The 16,542-nt window shown below is 36.7% G+C and overlaps 1 protein-coding gene across 1 annotated transcript in view; it reads left to right on the top strand.

Annotated features, from left to right (window-relative positions):
- The window catches only part of MOXD1 (monooxygenase DBH like 1), an 87,987-nt gene that overhangs the window by 28,810 nt on the left and 42,635 nt on the right, over positions 1 to 16,542 (top strand). The window lies entirely within an intron of this gene.

Genomic DNA, 16,542 nt, shown 5'->3' with positions numbered 1-16,542 from the left:
TGCATATTTTCATAAAAGTAATTGCTGCAGTATTTTTTTTGAAAATAGGAAAATGAGAAAATTGTAGTGAATTTCTACAGTATTGAAAAACACAAAATTGAGTAATAAATAAAGCCTGATTTGCCTGTGACATCTAATTCTTATCTACTTCTCACTTCCTCCAGGGATAGGTCTCTCAAAACTTTTGCATCTAGTTAGTGAATGAACAGGTATTTTTAAAAACTTTGAGGACCTTGGCTCTGTGCTAGGAATTGGGAAATTCCATAGAGGTTGAATATATGTTCCATGCTCTCAAAGAACCTACAGTGAGATTGTGGGAGATGTGGACAAGACAGAAGAAGGAATAAGATAGAATTACATAGTGCACACAAACTACTACAATCAGAAGGCCAGATGCTGCTGACTTTTTGTCTTCCCCTAGACAAAGTGGTAAAGCAGTGTAGATATGAGAAAGGGAGAAACTTCTAGATTCTAGAATCTAGAAGGAAACATGCAGGTTTAAATAGCTCTTTATATGGTCTCTTTATGTAGTTAGTCTCAAGTAAGTCACTCTGGGGTAATGCTGCCTGCCCTGGGGTCCTCCTCTGTGAAAAGGCAGTCAGTCATTCCATTTTTCCTGCCAGCCTCAAAGCATTCTGGCAGAGATGGAAACATTGAGCACATTCTATAAAGTGATTTAAATTTAATTTCTAATATACTTCTCCAGTGGCACAAATCTGCCTATTGTTTATAGAATGACTCACAACTACTTAAAGAGGCAAGAAGGGGTAGGTTGGGGAATGATTATTGAATTAAATAAGTAGTCCTAAATATTTGTAGGTTATTTTCACAATCAAATTTACCAACAGTGTGACTGTGGATGAGTCATTCACCTTCATGCAGTGTTAGTTTCTGTTTTTTGCATGTGAAAGGAGAATGCAAATTCTAGTCTTATATGCTTAATAGTGCCTGAGTCCTTCCCTTAAACCAATGAACAACCTTTCTCAGAAAAGAGAATGTTATGCATGCTATGTGTCACTCTAGTAAGTTGAACTGGAACCTGGCTTAAAGGTCAAGTATAAAACTATTGGTTAAGCACATGTTTCACAGAACAGGTCCTTGATTCATTTTTCAGCAAATGTTAATTGATAGGATGTGAAGTTCTTAACCACTTACTTGAATGCATTTTTTTTCTTGTTTTTATTGATGCTAGTAATTAAGTTGAATGAAATAAAAACAACTGTCTGCACTGAAGGGGTGGCAGTATATGTTCTGACCCTCTGTGTGGGGTTTTTGCCTGGTACCTCATCTGAGAATTCTTAGTTTTCTCATTGCAACTATATTATAGTAATGCTCAGATATGTGTGCATCTGTCATCTAAGGATATGCTTAGAATTAAGTACTTTTGGGCACATTGCTGTTTCAGAGGTATAAAGAGGAGTCTCAGTGAATTGAAAGACTTTGGAACAGCCTTTTTTCTTTTTTTTTTTCATGTTTGAAGATCTGTAAGAGGACAAAAATTCTTTACCCTGAACAAGAGGGGTTTTGAGTGAGGGAGGGTAGCAGGTTGGCGAGCAGGGCTTATACAAACTTTTGTGGTTGCAGGGCAGAAGGTTGGTGACTTAAATTTAAACTCAATTACTTCTCATGAATGGGGCTCCCTTGTTGCCTTAGTGGTAAAGAGTTCGCCTGCCAATGCAGCAGATGCAAGTTTGATCCCTGGGTTGGGAAGATCCCCTACAGGAGGAAATGGGAACTCATTCCAGTATTCTTGCCGGAAAATCTCATGGACAGAGGAGCCTGGTGGGCTATAGTCCATAGGGTCACAAAGAGTCGGACATGATTTAGTGACTGAACAACACAACAAAAGAATTATTTGCTACTAAAAGTATGAAATAATAAGGTAAGTTATTTGTAAAATTATAAAATAAGAAAGGTAAATAACTTAATCTGCAGGAAAGATTGGGTTATGATATAAATTATTGATGGTTCCAGTTCACTTGTGATTCCATTTTGCTGATTTATATTTTGATGATAGTAAACAAAGTTGAAAATTATGACTTGAAAATGTTGATGTTGTCTGATGACATATACGGAGATTGTGAAAAAAAAAAAATTCTTGGTAAATTATATTAAAACCACACGTCTCATAGGAGATCATCTCTGTGATTCCCTCTTGAGATTCACCCTCCAGCCCATCTCTTCATATGACCCTATTTGAGCTTTGCCAAATAGGTGACGTTACCCCCAATTTAAAATTTTTTAGAGGAAGTGATTCTTTCCACTCTCTTCTGCTGTTGTTCAGTCGGTCAGTCATGTCCAACTCTGCTACCCCATGGATGCATCATGCCAGGCTTCCCTGTCCTTCACCCACTCCTGGAGCTTGCTCAAACATGTCCATTGAGTCGGTGATGCCATCCAACCATCTCGTCCTCTGTTGTCCCCTTCTCCTCCTGCCTCCACTCTCTTTAGTCTGTATATCATTATCACAATTAATGATTGGATATACTCTGCTAGATGCTGGGGCTATCAATTTTTTTGAGAAGCTTTTCGTGTCAGGGGATTCTTCTCATAAATAAACTCCTCATTCATCTGTTTAAATCTGATGTCTTAATCAATTTAATAAATAGCTGTTGATGGCTTATTATTTTAAAGAGGAGGAAAAAGAAAAACATCCAGGTTGAATCATCATCCTTAGTCATCTCCCCTTAAAGGAGATGTCTCCCAAGTAGGAAGGCAGTAGGTAGGTTCTGCATTTGGTGGGCCAGTTTTGAATCCTTCTTTCCATTAGTCATTGAACAGCAGGAAAGTTATTCATCATATATGCAAAACTCAGTTTCACCATTTAAGTAGGAACAATGCTTTCCTAATGGTATTGTTTAGAATAAAGATTAAATAACAGGCTTAAAAAATTTTATTAGCAGTTACTACAGTATCCAACACAGAGGATTCTTAATAAATTCTATTTCTATTATCAGTCTATATATTTTCAGTTTTGTTTTCCAAACAACTTTTCATTGAAGACTACTATTTTTGTCTGACGGCCCAGAAGAGGAAGAGCATCATTCTAGAAGGTTGACTATTGCTGAGTTTTAAGAGAGGATTTCTTTTACTAGTTGTGTGATCATGGGCAAATTATTTACTGTCCTGTTCCTCAGTTTTCTCATCTGGAGAAATGGACATAGTGGTTCTCCTGTAAGAGAGATGTTATGACCATTAATCAAAGGAGTTTAGTATTTGTAATTTAGAATAGTGTCTGGCACATAGCATTTGTTAAATAAAGTAGCTAAATAAAATTATGTTGATCACTAGTGATACACAGTTGCTAATCTGTTGAACATCTTGTTAGGTTTCTGGGTTCCTGTGGGATTCCAAACCAGCCAACCTTTTCCAGACAGAATTCTGAATAAAACCTGGATAGTCACTTACTTCATTTAGGCAGGCCACTCAGAGAACTTTCTTCTCTGGAAAAATTGAAATTGAGTGAAAAAAAAAAAAACCACTCTTATCTTTCTCTTCTTCAGCAGTAGACACAAGGAGGGAAATCCTATGCTTTCTACTTGCTACTGGGCAGCATATCTTTCTTGCCATTAAGTTAGAAGCTGCTGCTCTTTTCCGTTGGTGGCATTCATAAATCTGTGTGGTTTAATTTGGGGGAATGTTCCCTGGGATAAGGAAATCTAAGCACAATTGACATTGAATACCCATGAAATGTCCTTGAAGCCAGAGTACTGTATACCCATGAAATGTCACTCAAAAATCAATTTTCCTATGCTAGACACACAGCATGGAACTGCGACTTTATACATGATATTAAGTGAACGCTGCTGCCCATTTTCCCTGTCACATTCATTCCTTCTTCTTTCTTATGTGAAAGGACACCATCAAATGGAGAAATTTAGCATTAACACGTTCTGAAACATTAAGTGTGATAGCGGGTCTCTATTTCTGAAAATGTGAAAGACTTCAAAGCTAAATTTAGTAAAATGTGGGAATTCTCGGTGTCAAACTACGTAATTTGACAACTGTTAGAGTGATTTCTTCTCAGTCTATCTTCTTCCTTTTTTTCCCCTGAAATGATATTTCAAAATATATTTTAATTGGTGTGATTTTTTCCCCCCTGATGGAAATAGCATTTTGGTTTGTCATCAGGATGCATTTACACGGATGCCACGCTTTAGTTCTCATCCTTTCGCTGTGTGTTTACCTTCTGTTCCACTTTATTCGGTGGCAGACTAGTAGGTATTTATTATTGACCATTGACTGAACAATCGTTTGTATTTTCATCCATTTTCATTCCAACTCTATAGTACTTGTTCAGGTTTTCTGATGTTTCCCTTTTATCTTTTACTAATTCAGCCATATTTCCTGAAGGCAAGCTTTGGCTCTTCAGATAGATTTATTTAGTATGTTGAAAAAAATTAATTTTAAAAGTATGCTTTGTGTAAAAATACTTTGCATTCCTCTTAAATAGTTTGCAACACTGTATTTGGTTATTGATTTCTTAACATCAATGTATTACCATTGACATCTGTGAATTTTATCACGATTGACAAGACAGATGATTTTTGACCTTCTGGGGAAAAAAGATCATGTGGTAAAATCATAAGAATCCTCTTCTTTGGGATTTTGTCATCCAAAATTTACAAACACCAAAATAATTTTACCTTTATATCCAAATATATCTGAAATGTTATGTATCTTTTATCTACCAGAGAAGAGATGAAAATACTTGGGCGTTTACGATAACTGTCTGAAACTATAACTTGGAACCAAAGTTGATAGGAGCACCGCCCCTAACAATAATGAATTGACTCAAGTTAGCACATTTTAAAGATTGTTGACTTAGATTCTCAGTGTTGCCAAGTTCTTTCTAGATCCTCTTGGGTTACATAGACTTTACAGAAACATTGGAGATTGTCTAGCTACATGGGTGTTCTTAATAGCCACTTGAGAGTGGAGGTAATTGAATTCACTTTGAAAGCATGTCTTTTCATGGAAGTGATTTATTGCTAACTCTGTCACTAATTAGCTTTCTGACCCTAGAGAAAGTACTTAACCTCGCCCTGATCCTCAAATTCCTTGTCTATAAGATAAAGGGATTGGACCAGATGATTTCAATTGGCCCTTTTTTACTTCTAAGTATCTATGACTTGCTGAAAACTAAAACTGAAATCCATGTGGAGGTTTGGATGCCCTGTGGTGTGACTTCCTGACACGCTTGATTCTCACCATCCCCGGGCAGGTGCTCCAGGGTGAAAATGCTTAGGACCCCACTGCCTCCTTTGACGTTGAAAGTCCTCCTTCCTAAAGTTAAAAGTCTCCTTCTTTAGTCCCTCGGTCATGGGCTCTCTTAGTATATATTCTTTTTTTAAAATTAATTTTTATTGGAGTACAATTGCCTTACAATGTTGTGTTAGTTTCTACTATATAGCAAAGTTAATCAGCTTTACACACACACACACACACACACACACACACACATCTCCCTCTATCTGGGATTTCCTTCCCATCTAAGTCCCCAGAGAGCACTGGGTTCCCTGAACTATACAGTAGGTTCTCAGTTGTCTATTTTATACATAATATCACTGGGTGTATATGTCAATCCCGACCTCCCAGTTCATTCATCCCACCCCTTTCCCTCCCACCCCTTAGTAGTCATACGTTTGTTCTCTTCATCTGTGTCTCTATTTCTGCTTTGCAAATGAGATCAATACCATTTTTCTAGATTCTATATATATGCACTAATATACGATATTTGTTTCTCTCTTTCTGGCTTACTTCACTCTGTATAAGAGTCTCAAAGTCCATCCCCATCTCTAACTCTTAGCATATATTCTGAGGCTTAGGTTTCCATCTGTAAAGAGGATAACAATAGTACTTGTCTCAAATGGTAACTGTCATTATCAAATGAGACGTTATGTGTGGCGTTCTTATGTGTTTGGCATATATTAGGTAGCTCAGTAAATGCTAGTTATATTCCCAGTTTACTTTGGTTTTCAGATACCTCTAAATCTTGGAAATAATCCAAATAAAATAAATCTAAATAAATAAACAATGAAATAAATCTAAATATTGAGAATAATATCCTTTTAAAAGTAGTAAGGATTGTAGTTAAGAATGGCATAGTGAGGAAGGCTCATAGGCTGGCGCAGTGCCCAGGATAGACTCTGGAGATAGGCAGGGGTTGTGTTCTAATTCAGTTTTTCGTTAACTGAATGATCCTGGGCAAAGTAAACTCTGTGTGCGTCTTCAGTTGTGAGGTAGGAAAAATAATTTCCAGTAAAGATGAAATGATTACAAGTGAAAACACCTGTTCCATAATCGACTCATAATTGCTTGTTTTCTTCTCTTGATGGGGATTATAGAGATGGATGACTATAAATTCATCTAGTATTTTCTCATACTTAAAGTCAGGATTGCCCTGAAACCGTGGTAGGCAGTAAGTCTCTATTATATTTTGACAAAAAGATTCCTTGGGAATTAGATTTCATAGCTTGCTTCCATTCTTCTAAACCAAATGAAATCTAAGCTAATTTCCTCCTGTTCTTGTCTTAGTAAGGATGAAAACCAGCTGGTGACTAACCTCTGGGAAATATTCTTTTACATTCGTAGATCACCCATTAACTTTCCACTCTATGGCCTTAAAAAATTTTCCACAGACATAAAAAGATAGTTATTCTTCTTTGTTGCTCTTCTGCCACCCAACTCTATACCCAATCTACTATATCTTTTTTTTTTTAAAATAGTCCAAAAGGTTGGATTGCAGAATTGAAAAGCATTAGCTCATTTATTGATAATTATTGGCTATAAAAGTTGGTAAATATTTTGATTAACAGCACTTCTTTTGAAATAGTACGAAGAAGGAATTCCCTGGTGGTTCAGTCATTAGGACTCTGGGCTTTCACTGCAGGGGGCACAGGTTCCATCCCTAGTCAGGAACTAAGATCCATGCAGCCTTGGCAATAAATAAATAAAAATTTTTAAAAAATGGAGTACTAAAATATTTAGGTTGGATTCTAGATATTGATGGCATAATAAGATTAAGAAATATGGAAATATTAATATATGAATGACTTTACTTATATACAAAGAAATATGTAAGTAAAATATTTTTTTTTGCTACTTTAGATATATTATCTTGTTGGATTTTCACAGCCTCCCTCTAACACCACTTTCCAGATGAACACAGTGAGGCATGGCATGCATAAAGAACTTGCTTAACATTACACAAGTTCTGTGAAACAGGGGCAAGATTGAACACAGGTCTTCATAGCAAAGCTAGTAGGTCTTTCTCTCTACAATACTACTAGCCCAGGCCGTGTGGTTTTTCTGGGTGATCGATGCCAATGGGGGCCTCCCCAGTGCTCAGCGGAATTCTTTAGAATTCCCCCTGCAATGCAGGAGACCCAGGTTCAATCCCTGAGTCAGGAAGATCCCCTGGAGGAGGTCATGGCAAGCCACTCCAGTATTCTTGCCTGGAGAATCCCCATGGACAGAGCCCATCCGTAGCATCTCAAGGAGTTGGACACGACTGAGTGAGCATACACGCACGCATATGCCAATGAAACATAAATACTACTAGCCCAGGCCTTTCTAGGTGATATATGCCAATGGAACTTAATTTGAATAAGCTCCTCATTATCCTGGCTACTTTTGTATCCTATAAGATCTGTTCCTAGACAGAACCTTCCAGAAATATCAGTATAAAGATCCTGAGAGCTGAGTTAGAAAAGATTTGCATTAGGTTAATTAGGTGAAGGATTATGCACATGGGTACAATAAGGCACAGAACGTTAGATCTCAGAGATGATGTTAGGGAGAAAGGAACTGGAAATAATTTCAGTGGGAAGAAATAATTTCAGCGGGAAGAAATGCTACCTGTCTTGTAGCATAAGGATAATTGGAAACAAGCCCATAGCCTTCTATATAAGCTGAGTTATAGTCCTCTTTGGAATTAAGTGAAAAAATGGTAACGACTTATTTTATTCTCTTGCACTGTATAAAAAGAGACTTGTGAGAAAAAAATACTAACATTTTCATTCGGAAGTTAAATGTATGGCAAAATGCCTAGAGAGTAAGTACCCTAAAAGCAAGAAGAGCCATGTTGTTGGAGAGAGGTCTAGAAATGTTGGTTGTCTCTGAATGACCTAAGAATCAGTCTATGTGGATTCTAATCCTGCAGTAAACATTGGTCAGCTGATCAGTCATGTATCTGCATCATAATGCTTCTCAAAAGATAGAGTTCACGTAAACAACACAACTCAAAGGCTATAAATCCGTATAACTGAGAGGTTGTCCTAAGTGATCATGAACCCTTAAAATTCTATGGCTAGTTAAATATTGAAATTGAAAAAACTGGAAATGTATCAAATAAATGGATACATTCATAGTTTGTAAGATAAACTAATAAAAAGTTATGCTAAAAATTACAAAAGGAGTCAAGATAATTTGTGTATATTTCCATGGGATATAACACACCAATTTTGCTTTGATGTCTGTTTTCAATGTAAGGAATTGTATACTTATCAAATCAGGATGTCATCCATTAATGACATCCTTTTTAATGCAACACTGACATTTTTTATAGTTTTTATGAATGGAGCTTTTAGTAAAATGGCACTAGTGGTAAAGAATCTGCCTGCCAATGCAGGAGATGCAAGAGACACAGGTTTGGTCCCTGGGTCAGGAAGATCCTCTGGAGAAGGAAATGGCAACTCACTCCACTGTTATCACCTATAAAGTCCCATGGACAGAGGAGCTTGTTGGGCTATAGTCCATGGAATTGCAAAGAGTCAGACATGACTGAGTGACTGAACACATTACAACAGAAAAAATTATGTATGTGCTAGAAATTCAGTTTAAATAAGAGTTGTTTACTATTCAAGTTTATAAACTCAAATTTAAGAATAGTTTTATAAAAAAAAAAGAATAGTTTTATAGAATTCTAGTCAAGTGATAAAAGATTGCACTGTTGTGGATCTTTATCAAACCTCTCACTACATTTGAAATGAATGTATTTTTATGTCAAAAATTCAGAATATACCTGATTTTAATAATATATATATATTTTATGAAGAGGAATATTATGCTCATATATCAAAAAAAGTTATGGTTGAGTCTTGCTTCATTGAATAATTCTGTTTTTCTAGATTCATAACCTAGGGTACACATTAGAACCATCTGGATAGAATCTTTAGGGATGGAGTCCAGACTTTTATGTTGCTGTCATTTGCAAAAGTTCCCCAGATGACCTTGAAACAAACCCCGTGGTTGAGAACCAGTGTTTTATATTTATTAAAATTTCCCAGGAGACCATATTTAAATTATATTTTGTAGCACCTAGTAAAGTGCTCTTCATATTACATAGCATCCATGCGTATTTTTATAGTTATACACTGTTTTAATTAACAACTATTGTAAAAATTGAACACACATCAAATGTCTCCTATTGAGATGCACTGTTGTCTGCACATGAAGAAGATTTAAGCAATTTATGGTTTTGAGATAGTTTGTTCCTGATGCATTGCATATTTCTTTGTGGAAGTGGAGAGGCGAAAACACCAGCTGTTTCCTGGAACCACAGCTGACTTTCATTATAAAATTTCAGCGAACTAATTCAGATATAAGGGATACTTTCTTCTATGAAGGGAAAAGGTTTATGTTCTAGTGAAATATATACATCAAGTTAACTCTATACATTAACGTTTATAATGTAGTGGATCTATTTTAGAAATTGTATATGGAAGGCCACCTTGCTGACTTTTGAATGCATTCCATTACCAACAAAGAGAGATCTTTTCATCACTGTAATCTCACTGAATTGTTCTGTGTGGAATCATAACTATTAACTAAAGTCCAGACCATGTAAATAATAAGTACATAAATGCTACCAAAAACCTCTCAGCCTTTCACTTAATGTGAGGAAGTCTTATAAATATAGAAGAGGTACTTTGTTCGTGACATTTCAGAAATCAGCTGTGTACTTAATACACTATGTGCTTAATCAGTGAGAAGTAGCCCTTCAAACTATCCTCTAAATCGCAAAGAATTATCCGTGAATGTCTAGTGAGTACCTGCTGCCGACAGTGCTGTCTTCTGTCAAATACAAGGTGATATAAGACATGACCTTTCACCCCGGTGCCCTCCTAGCCTAGATGGGGAGAAGAGATGCCACATGAATGAGAGAGACCCCAAAGCTGGTAAGCGAACATTGCCGTCAAACGACATAGTACAGGCAGCCAAGGCGAAAAGAAAGGAGACAGGAGTGAAGGTCTGGGCACAGTCCCACGCCATATGGAAAGAATCATCTTGGGAGAGTACAACCAGATGGATCTTAGGTAAGAATCCAGGTGTGGTGAGGATGACCAGGAGACAACCTCTCTTGTTTATGTGCTTAAGCGCCAATTTAAAATTAGACGAAAGACATTTACTGAAAACATCATACATTCTGTGAGTCACCCATCCTCATAAAACAGCCTAGGAAATAGGTAGTATTATTATCCTCATTTTACAGATGAGGAAACTGAAGCCCAGAGAAGCAAGTGGCTCATTGCTGGTACTTTTCCTTTTTGTATGCTTTTCCCCAAGAAAGAAAGTGTATTTTAAAAATAAACATGGACAAGCACTTTTGCTGAGTTAATCTCAAAATATGACTATTTAGGCCCATGGCAAAAAACAATCATTAGCTGAAAAATAGGATTCTTGCTTCAGCAGTAAAGTTTTGAAGTTGGTCTGTGCAGAAGTTTCCATCTGGTCCCACATGTGGCAAATAACCCTCAATGCTCCAGCCAACATCTGTCTGGGCTACAGCTGGCCAGCAGCTGCCGACTGAACTTTAAATCCATAGTCTGGTTATGCTAGATTAGAATGCAGAATCCTAGAGGTTACTTGTTGTCAGGGTAACTGCATTTTTTGATCAGAGAATGCCTTCGCCACACCACACCAAAGCCCCTCGTGTGAAATATTGAAAGGGACTGTAGACTGTGGCTTTCGCTACCTAAATGGGGTCACTGATTTTATCTTGAATGATACCATTGTGTAGCTTTATCCCCAGTTATGAACTTACAGTTTTACTTATGTTAAAACTCTGGGTAGTTGCGTCATGCCCTCCAAAATAGAAACCAAGGCTACCTCTTAATTGCACACACATGCATATAAGCATTTAGTTCTTTAAAGAAAAGCTGCAAACAGTTCTTCAGAAGAGAGTGATGGCCTTTCAGTTCTTGTGGAAATGAGAGGTCTTCCCTAGAGCTCTAGTCCCTGTAGGGTGGCTTGACCACTGAGGTCGCTGGACGTCCATTCCCATTGTCAATGTCAATCCTGTTTCCTCAGTAGTTTACAAGTATGTAATATGTGTGGGCTTCTTTATACAAGAGGTTTGTATCACTTAGTTCCTTATTTTATAGAATCATGGACCTGGTAAGGATCTCAAGAGAGAGTTTATTCATTTATTGCCTGAGATTTCAAAAAATACTGCTTTGAAACCACTCTCCAAAGAAGAATATTTCTCATAGTTACTAAAAGTTTCCAAATTTATCTTTATTCATGAAATTGGACATTTTCACCATGATAGCTGATCTTAACATCATAACTTCAAGGCAAAATTAGTTCTTTTGAGTGGAAACAACACAGGTTTTCATCACATCAATAAATACAGTGTTATTTGTTATGCTGTTACTGAATATGCTTCTCTTACCTTTTGTGATATTGGTATCAGTGTATCTTGTTGTTCAGTTACTAGGTTGTATCCGATTCTTTGCAACCCCATGAAATGCAGCATGCCAGGCTTCCCTGTCCTTCACTATTTCCCTGATTTTGCTCAAACTCATCCCATTGAGTCCGTGATGCCATCCAACCATCTCATCCTCTGTTGTCCCCTTCTCCTCCTGCCTTCAGTCTTTCCTAGCATGAGGATCTTTTCCAATGAGTCTGCTCTTCTTATCAAGTGGCCAAAATACTGGAGCTTCAGCACCAGTCCTGCCAATGAATATTTAGGGTTCATTTCCTTTAGGATTGACTGGTTTGATCTCCTTGCTGTCCAAGGGACTCTCAAAAATCTTCTCCCCAACACAGTTCAAAAGCATCAATTCTTCAGCACTCAGCCTTCTTTATGATCCAGCTCTGACATCCATACATGACTGCTGGAAAAACCACAGTTTTGACTGTATGGACCTGCAAAATGGAGATAATGATTCTTGTCTTTTCAATGTTATTCTAAAAGTGCTTTAAAAATACTGAATTTTAGAAAACAAATATGTGTTGATTGGTCCTTATGTTCCAGCCACTGTGCTTTACTTGCTGTTAATACTTATACTGTTTTGCAGAGGAGGAAACTAAGGTTCAGAAAATTTAGATGTCTTTCCTAATGTTACAGAGGATTTAGTATTATAAAACACATCCACTTAGCTAGCAGTGGGAGCTTACAATGTATTTAACTTATATGTACCAAAGTTTCAAGGACGTTGTCTTCGCAGTCACTTAGAGCTGGTTTCAAATCCTGGCTCTCCCGTTTACCATTTGTGTGACCTTTGTTGTTGTTCAGTCTCTAAGTCACGTCTGACTTTTTGTGACTCCATGGACTGTAATATGCCAGACTTCCATGTCCTTCACTGTCTCCTGGAATTTACTCAAACTTATGTCCATTGAATTGGTGATACCATCCAACCTCTTGTCCTCTGCTCCCATCAATCTTTCCCAGCATCAGGGCCTTTTCCAATGAGTTGGCTCTTTGCATCAGGTGGCCAAAGTATTGGAGCTTCAGCTTCAGCATCAGCCCTTCCATTGAATAGTCAGGATTGATTTCCTTTAGGATGGACTGGTTTGATCTTCTTGCTGTCCAAGGGCCTCTCAAGAGTCTTCCCCAGCATCACAATTTAAAAGCATCAATTATTCAGTGCTCAGCTTTCTTTATGATCTCTCACATTCATACATGACTACTGGAAAAACCATAGTTTTGTCTATATGAACCTTTCTTGGCAAAGTGATATCCCTTCTTTTAAATACTCTGTCTAGGTTTGTTATAGCTTTCCTTCCAAGGAGCAAATGTCTTTATTTCATGGCTGCAGTCACTGTCCACAGTGATTTTCGAGCCCAAGAAAATAAAGTCTGTCACTGTTTCCACTGTTTCCCCATCTATTTGCCGTGAAGTGATGGGACCAGATGCCATGATCTGTTTTTGAATGTTGGGTTTTATGCCAGTTTTTAGCTTTCCTCTTTCACTCTCATCCAGCTCTTTAGTTCCTCTTCACTTTCTCTCATTAGGATGGTATCATCTGCATATCTGAAATTGTTGATTTTTCTCCCAGCACTCTTGATTCCAGCTTGTGATTTGTCCAGCCCGCATGATGTACTCTGCATAGAAGTTAAGTAAGCCAGGTGACAATATATAGCCCAATTTTGTTCTCCTTGCCCAATTTTGAGCCAGTCCACTGTTCCATGGACTTTTCAAACTGTTACTCTTGTCCTGCATACAGGTTTCTCAGGAGACAGGTAAGGTGGTCTGGTAATCCCATCTCTTTAAGAATTTTCCACAGTGTGACCTTGGGTGACTTAAACAGAATTCTGAACGTCACCTTCTTCATTGGCAAAATGGAGATACTACCTACTCACAGATTAATTATCTGAAAATGTGTGTAAAGCACCTGATATTAAGGCATGGTATGGTTATTTTTTACTCTGACACTCTAAAACTTCTGTTTTTTCATCAACATTTATTTCATGGTTGCAGAAAATGAAGTCTCATGAAAAAAAACTACCTTTCTCATCCAGTTAATTAATTGAAACTGGGATTCAAACTTAGGGCATAAATTCCAAATTGCTGTTACTTATCTCTTTTTCAACATATGAAATAAAAAACAATTTTACAGTAAAAAATACACCCAGAATACACCCAGGGTTTGTAACCCTTTCTAATCTGTCATCTTTGAATAATCTCTAATGAAATAATTTATAGAGCTTTTGAAAAAGTTCTAAATTAATAAATAATTACATCCAAGTAATTTAGAGCAGTTGTGAAACTTACTTTGATTTCATTGACTTTTTTGAGACATTAAAAAGAAGAGAACATTGAAATATATTTGTTTATATCTAAATGGATTTCATATTATATATTAGTCCTTTATAATTTGCTAGTCACTGTTTCTGCTATCTTCACTTTTATTTCTGTATTCATTTTTAAGATAAAGCTTGGTTCTTACAAGAACTAGGCTGCCAAATGTATCTTATTTGTTACTTAAGGTAAATGCTCGTTTCTAGAAGTTGAAAGATTCACAAATGAATCAAATTTACAAGGTTAGGGAACTAAATTCTTTTTTTTTTTTTTCATGATAAACAGGAAATGTCAGTACTCTGAGTAATATTTTCCATTCAAATAGCAAATAAATTTTCCAACGGATTTTTGGATTGGTCACTTTATGTCAAAGTATATTTGTTCCAAGTGCTAAAAGATATTTTATAGAAAACTTTCTTCTTCTGCTTGAATTAATAACATATGATATTTATGTGACAAGATGTCCTCCTGGACTGGCCTTTAATAATCTTCAAAAGAGATCACAACTATTAAAATTTTGTCCCTCATTATTTGAAAGATTAAGGAATTTGTTCTGTACAGTGTTTCTCAAGAGAACGCTTTCGTTTTTTCTCCTTTCTTGGGGCCTAGTTTGTGTAATGTTTGCATTTACCTGTGCTGATTGAATATGAAATTTGAAAACTGAATTTAATGAGGGGAGGGAATGTTCTTATTTTTAATTTAAATGCTGAGAGTTTAAGAAAAAAATTTTATAGGTCTTTTAAAAAAGATTTATTTATTTTTTAGCAGTGCTGACTCTTCCTTGCTGCATGGGCATTCTATAGCTGTGATGCACAGGCTTCCCGTTGTGGTGGCGTCTCTCATGGAACACAGGTTCCAGGCACTTGGGCTTCAGTAGTTGTGGCTTGCAAGCTCTAAAGTACTGGGTCAGTAGTTGTGGCTCACCACTTAGCTTCTCCGTGGCATGTGGGACCTTCCTGGACCAGGGATTGAACCCTTGTCCATTGCATTGCAAGGTGGATTCTTAACCCCTGGACCACTAGGGAAACCCTAGAGTTTTTTTAAAGTGTTTTCTAATTTGTGTATAAGTTTCTTTTTCAATGTAATAAAAGCTTGTTACAACAAGAAAAAAGAATGAACTGTATGAAAGAAACAGTGTGGTTCCCCTTCTTCCAAATTCCACTTCTCTGAGGTAACCAATGTTAATAGATTTATTTGTTAATTTCTATAACTTTATACTCAGGAAAAAAAATACAGAATTAGATAGGGTTTTATTTAGTTAATATCCCTTCTTTTTTGAAACAGAAGTAGGATCACTATATATATTACTTTGAAATTTGCTTTTTCAAATTACCATTGCAGGTCAAAATGTAATAACACATGCATTTTAATATTTAAATAATTAAGTCCCCGTTACATATAAACTGCAGCTTTTGCAATGATCCATATTTTATGTATATTCAAGGTGATTTAATTCTTTTGCTGCTATGAACAGTGCTTAAATAAATATTCTAGTAATAATATCCTTACATACTAATGATTTCATTTCTGTAGGATAGATTCATAAATGCATTGAGTAAAGATTATCTGCATTCCAAATTTTAGTATATTCATTAGATTACTTTCTAAATTTTACATACTAGCCATGTGCAATATTTCCTTGTTTCCTCTCAAGTACTGAATATTTCAGTCTTTTAAATATATTGCCTACTGGTGGGTGAAAACTAATATTTATGTGTGCTTTGATTTGCTTTGCTCAGACTACCAGTGGAAGACTGATGCTCTTTTTATTTATATTACCTCTTTGGTGAATTTGCTGTTCAATTCCTTATCAATTCCTTTTAAGAAGTCCTTTTATTGAATTATGTAAAAGTATACAAACCCTAGTATATGACTCATTGATTTTTCACAAGGTGAACTGACTCATGGAATCAGAGTCAAGTTCAAGAAATTAGAATAGGACCACTCCCCCAGAAGTGGCCCAGGACCCCTCCAGGCACTGTTTCTCTCCAGACATAACCACTGTCCGGTCACTTTACTAACTTAACTTGGTGTGAACATTGTGCAGAGAGAATCAGACAGTAGGACTGTTTTGTGTCTGTCTCCTTTACCTCAACATATTGTGAGTCAGCCGTGCTTTTGCATGTATAAAATCATGTGTTCATTTTCATCTTTGGGTGGTACAGTGTTTAATAGTCTGTATATACCAGATTTTTCATTTGTTTCAGTTAGCTATTGCTGTGTCCCAAATCATCCCCAAATCAAAGGCTTTAAATAAGTACACATTTATTACAGTTTACAGATTAGTTGGCAGGTGTTCTCCCATTTGGGGCTTTGCTTACTCATAGTTCTGTAAGGAGCTTGGGTTGTGTAGGCGGTTCTTTAATGGTGGCTGGGCTCTCACATATGGTTGGAAGTCAGCTCTTTGTAGGCTGGTCCAGGAGTCCTCAGCTGGGAAGTGAGCTCTATGTTATAGTATCTTGTTCTCCAGAAGTCTAGATTGAGCTCATTCAAAGGTGGTGGCAAGGTTACAA

Source organism: Cervus canadensis, chromosome 33 (genome assembly GCF_019320065.1).
Source record: "Cervus canadensis isolate Bull #8, Minnesota chromosome 33, ASM1932006v1, whole genome shotgun sequence".
Lineage (NCBI taxonomy): Eukaryota > Metazoa > Chordata > Mammalia > Artiodactyla > Cervidae > Cervus > Cervus canadensis.
The sequence above is the reverse complement of the archived record's forward strand: the minus strand, read 5'-3'. Positions and strand labels throughout refer to the sequence as shown.